The 19,154-nt window shown below is 38.0% G+C and overlaps 1 protein-coding gene across 2 annotated transcripts in view; it reads left to right on the top strand.

Moving 5' to 3' along the window:
• Positions 1–16,712: 16,712 nt before the first annotated feature.
• The window catches only part of LOC114646352 (neprilysin-like), a 98,323-nt gene continuing 95,881 nt past the window's right edge, over positions 16,713–19,154 (top strand). The window contains exons 1-2 of one of the 2 annotated variants that reach the window (XM_028794509.2): positions 16,713–17,334; positions 17,433–17,543. The gene's annotated coding sequence lies outside the window, so the exon portion shown is untranslated. Of the gene's footprint in view, positions 17,335–17,432; positions 17,544–17,715; positions 17,992–19,154 lie in introns of those variants that run through there. The other variant, XM_028794510.2, reaches the window with a different exon arrangement.

The raw sequence follows: 19,154 nt of genomic DNA, 5'->3' as shown, positions 1-19,154 counted from the left end.
AAATTCTGGGACCCACTATTAATCAAACACAGAACATAAAACGGCTTACTACTTACCTGGTAAATGTTCTTCTAGGCCTTCATTATCAAATTTTAAAAGGTTTCTGGACAAAGTAAGTGTATTCAATAGCAACAAAAAGAACAGACAAATTCAAAAAAAGATCAATCAGATATACTTTATGTTTATACTGGAAAATAAGAACAATGATGTTTCAGAATTGTAGAATATGAGCAAGGATTTTGTATATGAGAAATTCCTTACATTCTGGTCTTTTCAGGTCAAATGGAAAGTGAGGCTTGTTCAGTATTCACAAATGACACCACCAAAGATGCAAAGAAGTCTTTAAAAAGACTTTTGCCAGACTTATATGTAACCTGAATATGACATTTAAGTGGAGGATAAAGGGAGAGAGAATACATGCATAAAGAACCCATGAAAGATCATGTAGAACATGTAGAAGGGGATGAAAAAAGAAAGGAAGGGAAAAAAAGTAAAGTAAGAATTGATTTTGAGTATTAATGTCTAATTTCAACCAGGGATCCTCTCCTCTCTGGGGTTCAAATGCTTGTTGTGTGTCTTTGTTATATATTGTTGCCGTATTTGTATGTGTTACTATTTATTTTGCTTATGAATTGCAGTATTCTTTACGTTTTATGTATCTGAACCTGAACCTGTGTTAAGTTCCATGTGTTTTGTGGGTGGGGCCACCTGCCAATCACCTTCAGGAACTGCCCTCTGCCTTATAAATCCAGTGGGTCTCACACAATTCCTGGCAGTTCCTTGTGAATGTGATAGGGAGTCTGTTAGTTTACTTGTGTTTACTGTTATTCTATTGGATTTCTGGATTTTCAACCTTGTGCTCTGGTTTTGACTTTGTATATGGATTCTGTATTGGGACCTAGTGGGCAATTTCAGAAGTGCTTTTGGGACTTCTAGTTCACGGCAATTAATTGGAGTAAGTACTTTAACAGCTGTTAATGTGTGTGGGTTTCCTTTAATTTTTTCTTTTTTTACTATCTGTGCTTTCTTCTGCACTATGTTAATTTTTAAACTTAATGGCCATTTATTGTGCTTTTGGTTTGGGTGATAAAGAATTGATTTGACATAACTATTAGGGCCTGACATATAATACTGGATGCAGATATATCATGCCAACACTTGGTATTTTCATATGCACAGCTATTGGTATATTATAATGCAAAACCTCTTCAAAGTAAAGCACATTTATTAGGTTATTGTTTTAGTATAAAATGGCCTCAATTTGACACTCCGCTTGACTAATATGCACAATGACAGCCATAAACTCAGCATTAAGAATGTAGATGCTAAAAAATTCTAGGGACTTCAGAATGTGAAGCTTTGCCTGGGAATTGCAATAAGGTTCACACTTTTACTTTTAAAATTATGTATTTTATGGTTTTCTACATTTCTCAATTGTCTTCATAGCGTAACTGCTGCACTGCTGCCTACTCCATGCATTCACAAAGTTTTTCAGTGCATAATTAAAATCATCCTTCCTTCAAAGTTCCGGTAAGCAAGCGTTTTACTGGGTCAGGAAATATGTATGTCTGGAAACTTCAAATCAGTCAGATACTAAATATTTACTACAGTACATGCTAGCTTACTGCATACAGCGTGGTGTGGATTATTCATATTGCATTTTGCATCATACCTCAATATATGTATTCATGTAGTGTAAGCTCTGAATGAGAGAATGCATTATACATGTGCATGCACTGAAGAGAATGTCAGCACAGAAAAAATGTATTTCGATTAACTTGGCTGCAGCTGGCAATGAGCACAGTTCACAATAATCAGTTAGGAGTACATTTGGTTCATTTTCTTATCTGGTTAATACCTCTATTTAAGGTAACTTACAAGATTTCTTTTACTTTTCCATTTGGAGCACAGGTAGGTGAAGTGACTTACATGTTGTCTTACCTCTGCCCTAGGTAACTCCTTGAAATTAGCTGATGCATGTGCAATAAATGATACTTTATGCTAGGGGCTTGACTCGTGTTTCCGTATGCCACAGCAAATGCTTCATAAAGCTCTCACACTCTGAGTTTGGAAATAAGCATTTGCCCTATTCTAGCATCTGCTTTCTTGTCAGGGTGATGTGCAGGTTGCTATTCTGCTTGATTTGTGAAATGCCTGTCAGCTTTTGATAGAGCAGAGATGTAGAATTCTAAAACATACAGACCGGCCTCTGAAAATTGAAGCAGTTGCTCTATAAGACAGTTTATTTGTCAATAAATGCATGTTAACCTATGTTTGTCATCAAATCAGTAGCTTGTTTTCATATTAAACTGACTTGAAGCTCTTGCACCAATAATGTAACTGAAATCCTCTGCTCTCCAAAGAGCTCTCACTTGTTACTCAGGAGTGAATTGATCACTTTTATACTGAAACAAAGACTTCCAAAGCTGCCTTGCTGAATGTGAACTTAGTTACGCTCATCAAACAAGGGGTGTATCTTTATGTGCATCAAAGAAATCTTCATACATTAGAAATCATTAAAAAGCAAAAATACTTTACTTATAAACAGAGCTGCAATGAAAAAAGTCTTAAAATATTGTTAAAAGTCATTCAAATGCTACTTTTTTGCAATCGTTACTCATCTTGTTTTCTAGACTACTGTGTTAGTTTATTCTCCTATCTTATCTTTAGCATTGCATGGGATTCTGGGGAATATGGAAATTTCAACGTTTCAGTAGGCTGTCAAGACTAATACACAAGTACTCTTTCTTTCAGCAGTCATAATATGTGCAAATCAAGCTGGTAAAGCTTTTAAAAGCTAAAAAATAGTTTCAATAAATGAAGCCAGATAAGCCTATGGCAAGCATACTCCTGGTAGTACAACAACAATAAATAACAATTTTCAAAAAAAAATACGAACTATATGCAGAAATATATAAATTATATGCAGAAACTATACATACTGATAACTACTGTATGCATCTCTCAGGATATGTCCATCCATCCATTTTCCAACCCGCTGAATCTGAACACAGGGTCACGGGGGTCTGCTGGAGCCAATCCCAGCCTACACAGGGCACAAGGCAGGAAACAATCCTGGGCAGGGTGCCAACCCACCGCAGTCTCAGGATATGTGTTTTTTCTAATTTTTTTTCCTTTTTACTACAGAAACAACAGTGTCACCTAGTGGCTCTGAGCAAGTGAAAGAAGCACTAGGGGCCTCATGTATAACACCATGCGTAGAATTCACATTAAAACATGGTGTACAGACAAAACTGGAAATGTATGCACAAAGAAATCCAGATCCAAATCAAGTTCCTCGCACATCCCCCTTCACGTGAAATTTAACACACGTGCACGCGCCTACAACCCCACCACATCTCCTCCCAGAATTTCGCATATTTGAATATGCAAATCAGTATAAATAGTTCCTTCCATTCAGTCTTTTGTTAAAAGACAATGGCAAAAGCTCATGGAAAAAAGAAGAATTTCAGTGAATGCGAAGTGGAGGCAAGGAAAAACATACATATTTGTTGGCTTAAGCAGTGGTATATGCAACAAAAGGAAAGTGATGGAGTGATACAGCGTGGCAGAGACACTAAAAAGTTCAAGTACAGAAAGTTGCACAGTGCCCAAAATAAAAAAGAAGTGGTCAGATATCAAAGTTGACATGAAAAGGCGAGTTGCATCCCACAGTCTGTTTATTCTATTTCAGACAATATTACAGAAGCTGACCCCTGTACCAAGATCACACATCTACACGGTGATGGTGCTGCTGTGCCCAGTACATCTTTGGGCTCTGACTGTACACACACCTCTGTCTTGGAAACCGCCAGGCAACCATCTGGCTGTGTGCTGATGGACACTGTTCTGGAATCACAAAATGCAACAGTGGATGCTGTAAGAGATGTGGCCAATAAACTAAGGAATATAAGGACTGTACTATGTGATATTGACCACAAATTCAATTAACTGGTTAAAAAAATAAATGATTACCTGTTTTTACATGCTGCTAATTACATTCAAATGAAGTTGTAGTCCTGTTCAGTTTGGTCAGGGTAAGGTTCATCATACCGCATCTCTTCAGGTACGGGTGAGCCATGATTGTTTGCCACGTTATATTCTTGCACAATGCTACACACTTTACAGTATGTGGACTATTGAGCAGCGGTCGAAATACTTTCTATTTATATCTGAAGGTGCCTTTATAGTGTAGTGTTGGCACCAAGGGCCACAACAGATAGATTCTCTGCTCTTTACATGGCTCTTTGAGGTGACTCACTATCATTAAAAGGACTGCTTGCCTTTTGCTGTACTAGTTGGAAAAAGCACCTGTGACTGTGCAGAGTTGCCATTTTTATAGATTATCCTGCTATAGATGATGCAATGCCGGCTCATTCTTTTGCTTATTCATTCCTGGCTGTTGTAATGTATCCAGCACCATTGCAATACCAATGTGTGTACAGTTGACAGCTTCAATAACATTTGGAAAACTGGACATTGCTGTGAATTGTGCTTTGATGTTTTACAGTTCAACCACAGTGTAAGTAAATCTTATATACTGGATGGTAGGCAGATAATACTATTTTATACAGCTGGTATTGTGCCACTCAGTGATGTTTGTGAAATATCCAATAGTCAGCAACTTCACATTGAAAAGCTCCTATGGCTAAAATTCAGAGAGTGGACAGAACTGGCAAAGCAGCAGGTAGAACACAATTCAAAAAAGTCTGCCTTTGAAAATTCAGCTCCAGTTCAGCACACTGCCCCAAAAAGATAGCTCTTAGAAATCAAAATCGACTTAGAAGCCTGTCGTCATCATCTTTAAATATGCACTCTCCTCTAATTCATCCATTTGTGATGTCTTCTAACAATGCTAAAGCAGCTATGGTAGTTGGAACAGTTTGCCCATTCCGTGCATCATTATATTGTTATAGAATGATTACAATCAAGTGAATTAAATTGGTAAACGGTATGCAATTAATTTCAGTGTATTTGATAAAGCCCACATCATTGATGCAAATTTGAAAAAGAAGGGAAATGACACAGAAACGCTGTGATGCTGGGTGCTGCCCATTTGCAAAACTAGGTAGAAAAGTGTGTATGCATGGAGTGAGGCTGTCGTGAAAATGTGTGTGGCTTTAAGCAAAGTTTAGTTCTTATCCATTACAAAGAGCATGTGGAAATGGGCATGCGCACCTTTCATACATGAGGCCCAAGAACAGACTGAAGCCAGATTAGCAGACAAATGAACCAGATTTTAAAATCACTTATTAATGCAACACCAGGTGCTGCTTCTAGTGTAGTATTAATATAGCAGGTAGGTTGCTATAATTATTATTAAGTGACATTAAAATTTTTTGATAATTAATAATTAATATGTTATACATAGTTAAATTTGCTCATGTAAATGAGTGAGTACGTAGCAGCATTAAATATCTAATATTTTAATAATTTAGTTATATACGATTCCAAACATTATGTGAAAAATGTAATTGTATTAATGATATTTTAATAAGTGTTCAATAGAAGATTATTGGAAGAAACATGTTTTCTGGTGTGGACTGTGTGGTGGTATTAGAAGGGACAGGGACTTTGAAGTATTAGTTCATTTCCTTGTTTGGAGTAGCAAAGCTGGTGGTGCACAGAGATGGAAGGGAAAGACAGCATTTTTTATTAATTTTATTTAATCGCTTGACCACTCTTCTTAGGTAGAATGGTAGCTCACTGGTTAGATGCACTGAATCACAGACCCACCATCTTCGGTTTGAGTTGTACACCAAGTCATCCTTTGTATGATATTAGCATGTGCTCTGCATTTCTGCAAAGCTTTCTTCTTTTTTCTCACGTTTTCCTCTCACATTTCCAAAGATGTGCATTTTACATTAACTGGAGTCTGCAAATTAGCCCCTGTAGGTGTGGCTGTATAAGTGGGATCCGTAATGAAACGATACTCTGCCCAGGGTTGTCTATTGATGCTGCCAAGATATCCTCCAGCTCTTGTATTAAGTAGCTTTAAGAATATTATGTTACAGTATGTTACTACCATTTGGAAGCATCAATGATAGCAAGACCCAGATCCGTAAATGTCTTATTTTAAACAAAAATGACTTAAAAATAAGAAGTCTAAAATACAAAAATTTGATAGTGATTTATTTGTCCTAATCACAGTGCAACTTAAATACAGTAGTTCTGTTACTTGGAACGTTAAAGACATAAACTCTGAACTCAAAAGTAAAAGTAGTATCATATCTTACCACAGTGAAGTCTGAAGTAGCCTTCCTGTAGGAGAACACTGTAAATATTTAAGGTCAGTCAGAGCCAAAAAGTGTTTGGGTTGGCCATGTAATTGATTCCATTTACGAAACAAACATTATATCAGATGGAATATTTATTCTTGAATCAATGTATAGGAACAAGATTGAGACAATAAAGAATTTATAGATAAAGTTCTTGCTTTAATCCCTGAAATGGATGCTGATAAGCTCATAATGTAAGGAGACTACAATCGTTTATTAAATCATGCTTCATATAGAACAACTGTAATGGTAACCTCTTATACAGCCTCAATAATTTCTCATTTTATTAAGCACCATAGTCTGTCTGAATAATTAAGCTTTCTTTGCCCATATTTGAGATAATATTCTTTTTTTTCTTCAGTGCATGACACTTTGACTACTGTATCAATAAATGTTTCCCTAAAGTACTCTTATTGAAATTATATTGTTCTTTCTCATCATGTTCCTCATGCACAGTGCTAATCTAATATTCAGCTGGCAACTATACCCTTTATTAATAGCAGATGAAGAAATAATACAATTTCTTTTTCCGCAAATTTAATTTTTTTGTCATATCTAATGTTCCTCCAGATACATCTGTCAGAACACTTTGGAAAACACTGAAAGCATGCTTAAGGAGACAAATAGTCTTTTAAGCTTCATACAAAAATAAATTAGATGCCAGAAAAGCATCAGATTTAATTACTGATATCGCTAAAACTGATGACAAATATGCAGAATCATCCAACACAAAGCTTTATAAAAAGATTACCATTGCAGACTGCATTCAGCTTACTGACCACATGACAAACAAAGCAATTAATACTTAGTCATGACACTCTTACTATGGACTTGGGGAAAGGGCCAATAAGAATCTGGCCAGCAACCACATTGGAATGAAGTCTGGAATGCAATTGTAGAAATCAATGATGTAGATGGAAGTGAAGCCACTGAACATTAAAATATTTAAGGAATACTAGAACATGTTATACAAGTCTAATTGTTTTGAAAGCAAGACTCTTACTAAAAACTTTTTTTGAGAAGCAGAAATTCTACAGCCTGTCAGAATATGAAGAGAGGATCTCTGAAGCTTTCTGAGATTTAAGATAGTATCACATCTTTATGGAGTGGGAAACCTGTAGGACCAGATAGATCAGTAGTCAAATTTTACTAAACAGTTGTCTAGTGAATTAAGTCATTTAATACTAGCTACAGTACGTTCCTAGAAAGTAAAGAAGGAAATGTCTGCCTAAACCAGGCGTCTCCAACACGTCGCTCACGAGCTACCAGTAGCTCGCAAACCTTTCCAAGTAGCTCGCCAAAGGGTTAATGAATCCTACATAAATTTGAAAACTTGATTAATTAAATTAGGGGTGGGTGATCTTTCCAAAAAATCATATCAAGATCCTTTTAACACAAAAATCACGATCCACAATCTGAATTACAATCTATGTTTTCAATGTGGCATACACTTAAGAGAATATCTGGACTCAAACTCTTTATTATAATATCTAACAAAGTTGAATTCAATTGTTCTCTCGTTCGCTTATTAAGCGGAGTTAAGAAACACACCCTGAAGCTGGCAAGTGAGTGAGGAAGGCCCCTCCCTTCGGCCCATTGCGTGGATCTGGGATTTGCGCAAATAAATCGGTACCGCAAGCGAACTGTAATACATAGCGAAATGAGAGAAGTCACAAAACCAACTGGAATGTTCAAGCAAATTATAGAAAAACACCCAATCTAAATCCATTAAGTAGTTCTCTCATGAAAAGCAGACAGACATACAGACAGAGAGACATTGGATTTTATATATTAGTAAACCTTCAAAATAATGTGCAGTTAAAGTCTCAACAGCATTCTCAGCATTTCTGGAGCTTATCAGAGCTAGATAACTGTAAGAATCTTCACCAAGCGGCTCTGAAAATGTCTGCTTTGTTTGGGTCTACATACTGTACCTCTGTGAGTCTGCCTTTTCTGAGATGAATGTCATGAAATCAAAGTTCAGAACAAGACTGACAGATGAACATTTAAATGACTCCATAAAAGTGAACCTAAGTGGCTACACTCCACCATACACCTCTCTTGTTGACTCCATGCAGTGCCAGTCATCTCACTAACTAAAAAACACATCACACATGCAACTGGACATGTGAATACTTTTGTGAAGTGAAACAGTGACATGTAACAAAATGACAAATAAATAAGTAATATCTGTGTATTTGTAATTGCATTGTTTTGTTTTGACAGCATTCATGTTTTAATCCAATTTAGTGAGATACACTAGAAAATGCATACTGACATACAAAATGCACTTGCAGGTGAACTAAATATTTTTTGTGATGTTTTAATGCAAAATGTGAGTTGTGGACACCAACATTTTGTAAATGTTCAGGCAAAACAAGCTTATTCAGTTTGTTTGGGTTGAAATAAGCTAAGAGAATAAACATTAGAAAACATGAGTAGCTCTCGGCCATTTTCATTTTGTAAAAGTAGCTCTCGGGGGAAAAAAGTTGAAGACCCCTGGCCTAAACCATTATATCTGGTGTCAGTCAAAGTTTTTCCATTGAAAAATAAAAACCATTAGGATTTGAATTACAGAATAATGATGTTAAGATTTTGGCAAAGAACACAGAAAAAAATTGAAAAGTCCTTTCATCTATAGCAGAAGTAAATGAAAATGTACCTGCTTAGTTAATCACAATGAGAATTTGTGTTTCAAATATTTTTATGTGCCTTCTCTGTGCCCCTAATACTGCTAATTACCATCAGTTAAGCAGAAATCTAGTGATTCACCACTCAATCTTTTTCTACTGTTCTCAACTTACAAAATATTCAATACAAGGAAGATGCTTAGGACTGGGATCCTTGAACATTTATGACACAAATTTAATCTCCCAACAACAATAAATTTAATCTTCTATTACATGCAAGTTAGATTTTGTTAAATTATACATTTTATCCAGATAGTTCTAACCATCCTTTCATAGTGGTGGTATACTATACTAGGTTATAATAATGACAATATATATGCACCATTTCAACACTCTGTCTTTCTTTCAAAAAGTATTAGCCCAGATGATTTGAAAAAGCTTTAGGAAAGGGACTTTTCAATAAGACTTTCAGGTACAGAATGGAAATAAGCCACTGAAAAATATAGTCTTCAACAATCCATGTTGTAATTTAACTAAAAACCATAAAGCACAGGCATTTATCTCAGCTCAAATCATATAAAAATGTGCAGGCCCTAATGATAAGGGTGGCCACATGTTCGGGGATATCCCCACACTCAGATCCTATTGCTCCAATATTAATCCACTTGCAGCATTTTTCTGATTATTACTGGAATGTGATAATACAACATACCGGTAGTGAAAAATGTTGTGATATCTTATTCTACAGTTCTTGTTCATCATCCTATCTTATTTAACTATAAAAATTTCATCATCCCACTATAGGTATCGCATTTGTATTTAATTTAAAAAAATGTTATTTTCCATTTATTTCCTTAAGTAACTATGTGGGATCTTTGTTAACCTTTTAGATGCTTCAGTATCTTTGCAGTGTTTCCAATAAAGGAAGCAAAGGTGAAACAAATGGTCATGTGTACATACGAGTTAGTACAGTAAGAAAATCAGTAAATTAAAATAAGGAAATTAACCATTCAGTTGTAGGAAAGTTTTGGTTCCTGAATAAAAAGGGTTTTTGGAATAAAACACAATAGCCACAGGGCTGCTGCAAGGGTGAGTTCAGAAACTCCTCCTCTAGAAATGTGCACATGGGGTAGTGTATATGCTTTTTATATGTTCATATCAATACATTTTTATATAGAAAAAACAATGCCATAGGCAAAATCCTTCCATACATCATCAGATGTGTGTGCTTCATTTGAGTGTCTTAGTATCAGTATACAGTACATCCCAAAAGCATCAGGTAAAATGCAGGAACCCACTCTGGATGAGGTACTAGTCCATTGTAGTATTAACTCAAACTGACTGGGCCTATTAAGAGTGGTCAGCTGTCCTGACCTGTATGTCTCTAGGAGGTGGGAGAATATGCAAAATCTATAAAGACAGTACCCAATGGGGTTTATACCCAGGATGTTGGAGTTGTTAAGTATCACTGCTAAGTTCTGTATGGGTAAACATTATCCATTCATCCTTTATCTAACCCACTTGTCCAGTTCAGAGTTGTTTGGCCTATCCCCGCAGCACTGGGCACAACATATATAGCATCATATTATATTACAACTCTCCATTGTATAAATTTGATTTTCTGAGGATCCAGAGTGCAATGAAGAAATGAACCTTGGATGGGGCATTAGTACATCACAGGGCATGCACACTTATACACAGATACTGAGAATAAGAAGGAGCGACATTAGACAAATTCTTAAAGTTTCAAGAGCAGGCAGAAAAATTGATTATTTTCTCTCTTGGGACCATCCAATACCTTATGTTTGATCACTTCTTTCACCCAACATTAAGTACAACTATGACCTCAGACCAATTTCACAATTTTTTTGATCAGTGTGAGATTATGAGGATCTTTCTACAGCCTGGTCAATATGTACATACGGTATACTGCATTGCTTTGTACATAGAAGGTTATTTTTAGGCTCAATGTAAAGACTTTAAATGTTTTTTCTACCATATTTTGGCAATTGTTCTGTATATGGAATTTGCCATTTTAAAGCAGCTTGTGACATCAATAATTGTAAAAGGAACCATATATATATATATATATATATATATACAGTGGAACCTCAGGTCACAACCGTAATTCGTTCCAAAACTCTGGTCGTAACCCAATTTGGTCGTGACCCGAAGTAATTTCCCCCATAGGATTGTATGTAAATACAATTAATCCATTCCAGACCGTACGAACTGTATGTAAATATATTTTTTTTTGTTATGATCCATATTGCATATTTTCTGTTAATCCAATAAACTTAATGTCACTGCTGAAATACTACTGTTTCCATAAGGCATGACATTTATTAAAAGGAAGTTGCTACTTTGAAAGCTCAGCCAATGATAAACAAAAATCCAAAGAATTAAGAGGGGTTCCCAAACTTTTTCATATGACTGTATATACTGTGTATATACTCCGACCATAATTCATTCCAAAACTTTGGTCGTAACCCGATTTGGTTGTGAACCGAAGCAATTTCCCCCATAGAATTGTATGTAAATACAATTAATCCGTTCCAGACCGTACGAACTGTATGTAAATATATATTTTTTTAAGTTTTTAAGCACAAATATAGTTAATTATACCATAGAATGCACAGCGTAATAGTAAACTAAATGCAAAAACATTAAACAACACTGAAAAAACCTTGAACAACAGAGAAAACTAACATTGCAAGAGTTCACACTATAGCGCTACAAACCGCTCGCTAAAAACACATTTTTTAATGAGTTTTAAGCACAGGGAAAAAAATGAACATTTGAAAAATCCGTAATTTAATAAACAACCAATAAAAGTAACATTGCAACAATGCACGCTACGAACCGATTGCTGTAAACAGAAGTAAAGTGGAGGTTAAAATCCAATAGAAAAAAGTCTTCATTAAATACAACGAGGTTAAAACAATGGTCGAATCAGTCTCTTTAAAAACAATCCCGGTGCATTCTTTAACTGCCTTCTCGGCCTTATGCAGCCAGCCCTGTCTCTCTCTCTCGCTCGCGCGTGCGTGCGTGTGTGTGTGTGTGTGCGTGTGTGTGTGTGTGTCTCTCTTTCGTGTGTGCGTGTCTCTCTCTTTTTCGCGCATGTGTGTCTCTTTCTCTCTCGTGTGTGTGTCTGTGTGTCTCTCTCGTGCGTGTCTGTCTGTCTGTCTGTCTGTCTCTCTCTCTCTCTCTCTCGCACTCTCATGCTCATGCACAGAGAGAGACTGAACACGTGCGGAAATCATAGGTGCACAGAAACCGAAAGGGAAACTGGCTTGTCCGTATACTGAGTGTGTGGTTGTGAACAGATGCAAAAGTTTGGCAAACTTTTTGGTCGTAACCCGATTTGTATGTGTTCAGAGACATTCGTAAACCGAGGCTCCACTGTATATATATATATATATATATATATATATATATATATATATATATATATATATATATATATATATATATATATATATTTATTTATTGTGGTGGTCGGCCGGAAGCCCCTTTGATACTGGATCTGGGGGAGCAGCCATGGGATGCACACTATGTCCCCTGGAACACCACCAGGGGGAGCTGCACTGCTTCCTGAGCCTGTGTGGGCTGTAATGCAGACACACCTGGAAGTGCAGCCTTAATTAGGTCAATTATCTCCTGAAGCACTTCCGGGTGGGCTATAAAAGGAACCTGCAGCCACTACTCGAGGCGCCAGAGTTGAGAGGAGGAGGACAAAGCTGCCTAGGAGGAGTGGAGGAGAAAGATGAGTGATTTTTGTGGTGTTTTTCTTTTTTTTGTGTTTTGGGGGCTGTGTAGGGCCAGTGGGACATGGGGAAGACGTGTCCCATGGCTGAAGACAAAAATAAATCTTTTTGTTCATTTTTATACATGCCTCCACTGTCAGTCTGTGTCAGGTCGGTGCTTTTGCCACAATATATATATATATATATAGAGTCTGATTTCTTTGTACTGTCCTTTTAACTTGGTACTCTTCTGGTAAATAGATGCTGTATTGCTTAAAGATACTGTATAAATTGACCTCAAGGCTAAACTAAGCTAATCCATACAGAGACTGACTCCATACAGATCACTAGATAGTATCACAATTTTCTTTACCTCTCAAATGAATAAATGGGATGACTTGTTAAGCTTTCATTCTGTTTTAAGTGTTACTTCTTGTCTTTCTTCATCTGTGAACCTAGACTACAATAGTATCTTCTTCTTTTTTAATACTTAAGCCTAAAAGGCTGCAACAAAAGAAGGATGCAATTTCTCCTAATGTGATCATCAATTAGCTCATCACATTTACAGTTTCTGCTGCACTTTAGGCTCACACAGCATCTATACATTAAAAACTGACAGTCTAACATTAAGAGCTCACCACTGACTCATAATCCTGCATTGCCTAGCAACCTTGTCCACATGCACAAGTGTGGCACAGCTGCACAGGAGAACAACCCAGGCCACTATAGTAGAAGAATCTGTCCTTCTTTCCAACATTTGCCAAAGCTTTCTGGTCAATCTGCTAGAAAAGGCCTAAATGAATAGGAAAAAATAATAATTGAAAATATGTTTAAATTTAAACATGTTTTTGATTCTATATTGTAAGGAAGAACTGAAAAAGATAATGGAATTAATAATATTGTATAATCTAAGGTAACCAGAAAGCATATGGCTCATTCTGTCATGCTGTGTGTAATTCATTAGGCTTCAAGGGATTCAGGTTAGCAAAATATTGTCATGTACTTAGAGGGGTTGTAGTCCCCCAGATTATTTGTAAATGCAGCCACTATTTTAGAGTAACAATTTAAAGGCAATAGAGAATGGAAATTTCCAACACCATTGCTCTGGGTCAAGGTCAATTGTGACTCTATTTATAGCACAAAAGGGGGAATGTGGAAATGACATGAGGCAGTTACACTAAATGGTAGTCACGTTTTAGAATATGTGCTATGCAAGTAGGAGGATACTGAAGGTAACTCCATTTTGAGGGCCTCATACCATTTAAAGTGGACTCTGACCCACTTAACCTGCCACTAGTGTTTAGTGAAGTGCTAGGGTTGTACAAGATAGGCTGAAGCCAAGAATATCTTGGATCAAGGACTAATCCTTCAAATTATCGCATGTTGATGTTCATCCAAATAAACAAACCAAATAACCCATCCATCCATTTTCCAACCCGCTGAATCCTAACTACAGGGTCACGGGGGTCTGCTGGAGCCAACACAGGGCACAAGGCAGGAACCAATCCTGGGCAGAGTGCCAACCCACCGCAGGACACACACAAACACACTCACACACCAAGCACACACTAGGGCCAATTTAGAATCGCCAATCCACCTAACCTGCATGTCTTTGGACTGTGGGAGGAAACCCATGCAGACACGGGGAGAACATGCAAACTCCACGCAGGGAGGACCCGGGAAGCGAACCCGGGTCTCCTAACTGCGAGGCAGCAGCACTACCACTGCGCCAAACCAAATAACCTTTATTTTATAATGCACTTTTCTATAGTAAATAAAATCCAAAAGCTCTTTAAAAGTAACAGAGGTATCTTATATTTTTTAAGTGAGATAAAGTAGAGCTCGAGCAAGCTTAGTGATTATATTATATTATATTATATTATATTATATTATATTATATTATATTATATTATATTATATTATATTATATTATATTAACACTTTTTTGTGATGAACCAGCACTGAATGAGGCAGACGTTATTCCCAGGTCTCAATTATGCAGACATCAGTATTCACTTATACTAGAGAAAATTAACAGTAGATTTGGCCATTTACTTTAAGGTATATTTTAAATTAGTGAAAAGAAACCAAAACAGATATTGCATGAATTATAGCTTCCAACAAATGTGCTTCCAGGCTAGAATCAACCCAAGGTCCAAATGTTGTGAAACAGTAATTATTATCCAGTGCACAACAGTGCAATCCATTCTATTTTGTAACATTACATGTGGTCAGTAGTAGGCGTATCAGAGCCCAAAACCCCAGACAAAACCACTCCAAATGCAGTCCTGGGTTCAAATAAAGTATTTTAAGACATAAACTTCCCCTTCTTTATTAATTTTCTCTTCTTCTCATTCTCCTTCTTCACCACTTCATCCAGGTGAGCTTTGCCCAACTCCACACCCGACTCTGACTCACCTAAGGTAGTTGGAATGCTCCATTTTAACCTGGGCATGGGAGTATTTCTGCCAGATTAACACTATAACCTAGAAGTAGTTAGAAAGAACTTCCCACTGACAGGGGAGCCTACCCTCAACTACTCCCTCTAGCAGCATCCAAGGACTCCAATTGTGCTGCGCATCAGAACTCCCATGCACCCCTGAGGGTATCCAAATGGCAGTCATGGGTAGCAGAGGGATGCTGCCACCCAGTGTATTGGCACAGGGAAGCAGTCTCCTTCCCTCTGTCCTTTAGTTATAATGGTCTCCTGGCTGAGAAAAGTACCACTTCCAAACCCAGCCCTGATGCCCATCTGTCTGTATCCTCCTTTACCCATTACACAATGTTTTGAGACCTTCTTAATTTAATTCAAGGTCCTGTTCAGGATCCAATTCAGGACACATGGCAGGAAACAATTTTGGACAGAGTCCCAGTCCATTGCAAGACTCGCTGCCACAGTCCAATTTACAAGTTCTAACTATACTAACGCACATCTTTTGGGATGCAGGCTCCACAGGGACAACAACCAGGAGTGGAATTTGAAATCCGAATGCAGGATGCAATAGGTAGTAGTGGTTACCATACTATCCTATATTTTTTTATTAATCTGAAACTCTCTTAATTCTGTTTGGGATTGTGGGGACTAGAGCCTACACTGGCTGGATCTATAAGGCAGCAGTGTTGACCAGTGAGCCACTGTACTGATGCATATCATATGAAAAGGTGTAAGATCTGAACACTGGGTCCTTGAGGAAGCAACAGCGCTATCTCTTATACTACCATATATATTATTACTGTATATAACATTCTCAAACTATTTAATACAGTTCAGGGTTGCAGGAGGTCTATCCTATTATGTGCTACAGATTGGAGCAGCGAATAGCATAACTCCAAAGCTGTGGGTGTGAAACCTGGTCCACTAACTGTATGTGGAGTTTGCATGTTCTTCTTGTATCTATGTGTGTCTTTCTCCAGGTACGCCTGTTTTCCTACCACATCCCTAAAACATGTAGCTTAAGCTGATTCATGACTCTGGTCTGAGCATGTAAGTGTGTGTGCCTTACAATGGACTGGGGTCTACTCTAGGGTAGCGTCCTGCACAGAGTTCCACGCTGCCAGGATTGGCTCCAGCTCCCAGTGCCTATAAACTCAGTGTTTACTAGATTGTTTCAATGAAGTTATATTTTAAAATAACTGGATGGCATTTCCATATATTTATATGTTGCATAAGAGACACAAATGTTCTGTCAGACAGGATGTCAAAGATTTCTCAAAAATCCAAAATAGTGATTCTGGTTGGTCAAGAGTAAAATTATAAAAAAATTCTCTTGCAGATCTTGGAATATCAGAGCACTGTCTTTCAAAATGAACACTTTATTCCCTTTAAATGTATGAGGAGGCTTATTTGAACGATTTGTACAGAACACTTTTAATTAACAAAGCTTTTAAGATCTTGTCTCAGACATTTCTTGGCTGCAGCCGTTCCTTCACAATTCTTGCACTTAGTCTCGCCAGACATAAGTGATAGCATAAGTAGGTCAGAGTGATACTATTAAACAGTAAAGGAGAAGCAAACTATATTACTGATGAGGCATAATGGCCAGTGCCAAGAAAAGCAACAGATTTTTAAAAAGCAAACATTTGCATTTGCCCGGTAGGCACAACTACTTGAGTGTTTTACTCGTCTGATTTGGGCGTCGATCGTGCGCTCGGGAACTTGCAGACAAGCCCCTCATCTCTGTGTCTCTGTATGCTGCGAATGAAAGCACAGCCCATAATCTTTGCGTAGTCTCTGAACATGTTGGATCTGTCCTTAAACCACTAGCATCGCGCTTAGGCCGGTACAATAGAGCACAGTGGTTAAAATCGTTCTTATCACCTATAACATCCCTGTTCCTCCGTCTGAGGAAACGAGGCTAGGTGAATCTACTGTACTCTGGACGCCACGAAATACTTAAACGCAGCCGAGTGTCTCGAAGTGTCGACCAACACACTTTTGGAAAATCGATTTCTTAACTCCCTCGGATTATTGGGCAGAACTCTGCACTGGTGGACGGAGCGTGACGACTATCCCATATTCCCGAGTGCGTGTCTAAGAAACTTACTGCCAGGGGTATTCCATCGAGACTCGTGTGTGTATATACACAATGTGAGTGAAAAAAAATCTTTAGAGAAAAAAAAATAACAAATATGCCCAGTAGTATAAGAAAGCTGCCGATTGTCTGGAAGAGCAGTGAACAGGTAGGTGCATTAATCTTCCCTCCCCTTGAAGAGCCGAGCTACAGAGGTATAATTTCCACCACTACTAAAGCTGGGGGTTCGTTGTTATTGATTTTCAGGCTAAATGCGGCGGCGTGATCGAAGCGATTGCTCCTTCTGGATTTAACGGCTGCTTGATTGGACGGTGATGCCAATTTACATCATCAACCGAACACTTCCAGAGGCGCATGGTAAGTCTTTCAGGTATAGTACATGACGGTAGCGCACGGAATTATGTCTCTTGTTGATATCACAGGCACCTTTTCCAGGTCTGACAGACTGCATTTGTGTTTACCGCATACGCATTTGCTTTGCTGTGCGGCGGTTTGCTCACATCCTCACACACACACACACACACACACACGCACACACTCAAACGCACGCAGGGAAACGCGCGCCCGATACAGAGGATAGGGTCATGCTTTTGTCGATTTTGTTTGTTTTGTTCTTTACGCAGACTCTGTATGTCTGTAGTTAATGACCATTCGTTCCAAACCTTGGCGGCACCAACGGGAACGCAGAAGTTCTAACATGAACACTTAAGAATTTCAGTAGCATCGCTCAGTTGTGGCTCGGGGGAGACTGGCTGGCAAGTGTTTGTTCAGTCCCGTGGCGGTGGGCACGGGTGAGTGATAGCAGGTCAGTATATCACCTTCGAGGAGTGGGTTTACCCCTTCACATATATGTGCACGCGTGCAAACGGCAACCCCTGCAGAATAGGACGAGGAAGACAACTTTTAGCATGTACAGATGCTGCTTTTAAATGTCATTTGATAACACATCCAGTGTATCGGGCCCCACATCACTCAGGATTATCTAAAGCATCGCCAGTTAGTGTTTGTGAGCGCGACTTGGCATTCTTAATAAAGTTTTTAAGAATTAACAGTCACTTTAGAAATTTCCAGATACACGATTTTGCACTCCACGTTCACCTGTATTCGGCTGTGCTTGATGCCGCATGGCCCCTTCAGTTGAACAGGTCAACAAACGGATGAATGGATGGATGTACAGAATGGTTGTAAAACGAACGTAGTATTAAGGGGATTCGATTTATGTCCATCAATTCCAAAATGAATGTCGCTCAATCTTACACATTCTTTGTGGAGGTTGCACTGATTTACAAAGAAATGATCCTGGCAGACCCTTTAATGAAAATGTGGGTCCAGTAAATTGGGGGGATGAATGTGCAGTGTCATTCTTCTAAACAGATCTTTGATGGAACGTGACATTTACACACACATATGTGTGCGTGTGTGTGTGTGTGAAAAAATCCAGCCATTATCCAAGCTTTTCTTATTAATTTCTGTAACAGCAAACCTCTCATGAACAAATGTTAGTGGTTTGATGATTAGCTCTTGCCTGCTTTTATTGACACCTCACAGTTAACTAATTGCTTTTTTTTAAAATAAAAAAAGATCAAACACTTCAACTCTAAACAGTTGTGAACAAACCTGATAGAAAAAATGGACAGTAAATAGTGTTGTGTACACTATTATATGTGAGATCAATATGTGTCTTTCTGAATTTTATGAAAGAAACTCTATTAGTAATAATAGATTGCAGGAAGACAACTTTGTGTGCAATGCCTTTACATGAAAAACGTATTGGACTGAAGGCTGCAACAATCCAGGATCACTGAAGAAACCTTTGGCTTAGCCAAAAGGTATAACAGGCGCGTGCAATTACTAAAACACAACTTGTCTTCTGGTGTTCTGTCCAGAGCTGTTTCATGCCTAGTGCACCCTTGGATTGGTTGCAGATAATGGTTGTATAACTGGATCAATCTCCCCTTTCAACAACTA

Source organism: Erpetoichthys calabaricus, chromosome 2 (genome assembly GCF_900747795.2).
Source record: "Erpetoichthys calabaricus chromosome 2, fErpCal1.3, whole genome shotgun sequence".
Taxonomy (NCBI): Eukaryota; Metazoa; Chordata; class Cladistia; order Polypteriformes; family Polypteridae; genus Erpetoichthys; species Erpetoichthys calabaricus.
The sequence above is the reverse complement of the archived record's forward strand: the minus strand, read 5'-3'. Positions and strand labels throughout refer to the sequence as shown.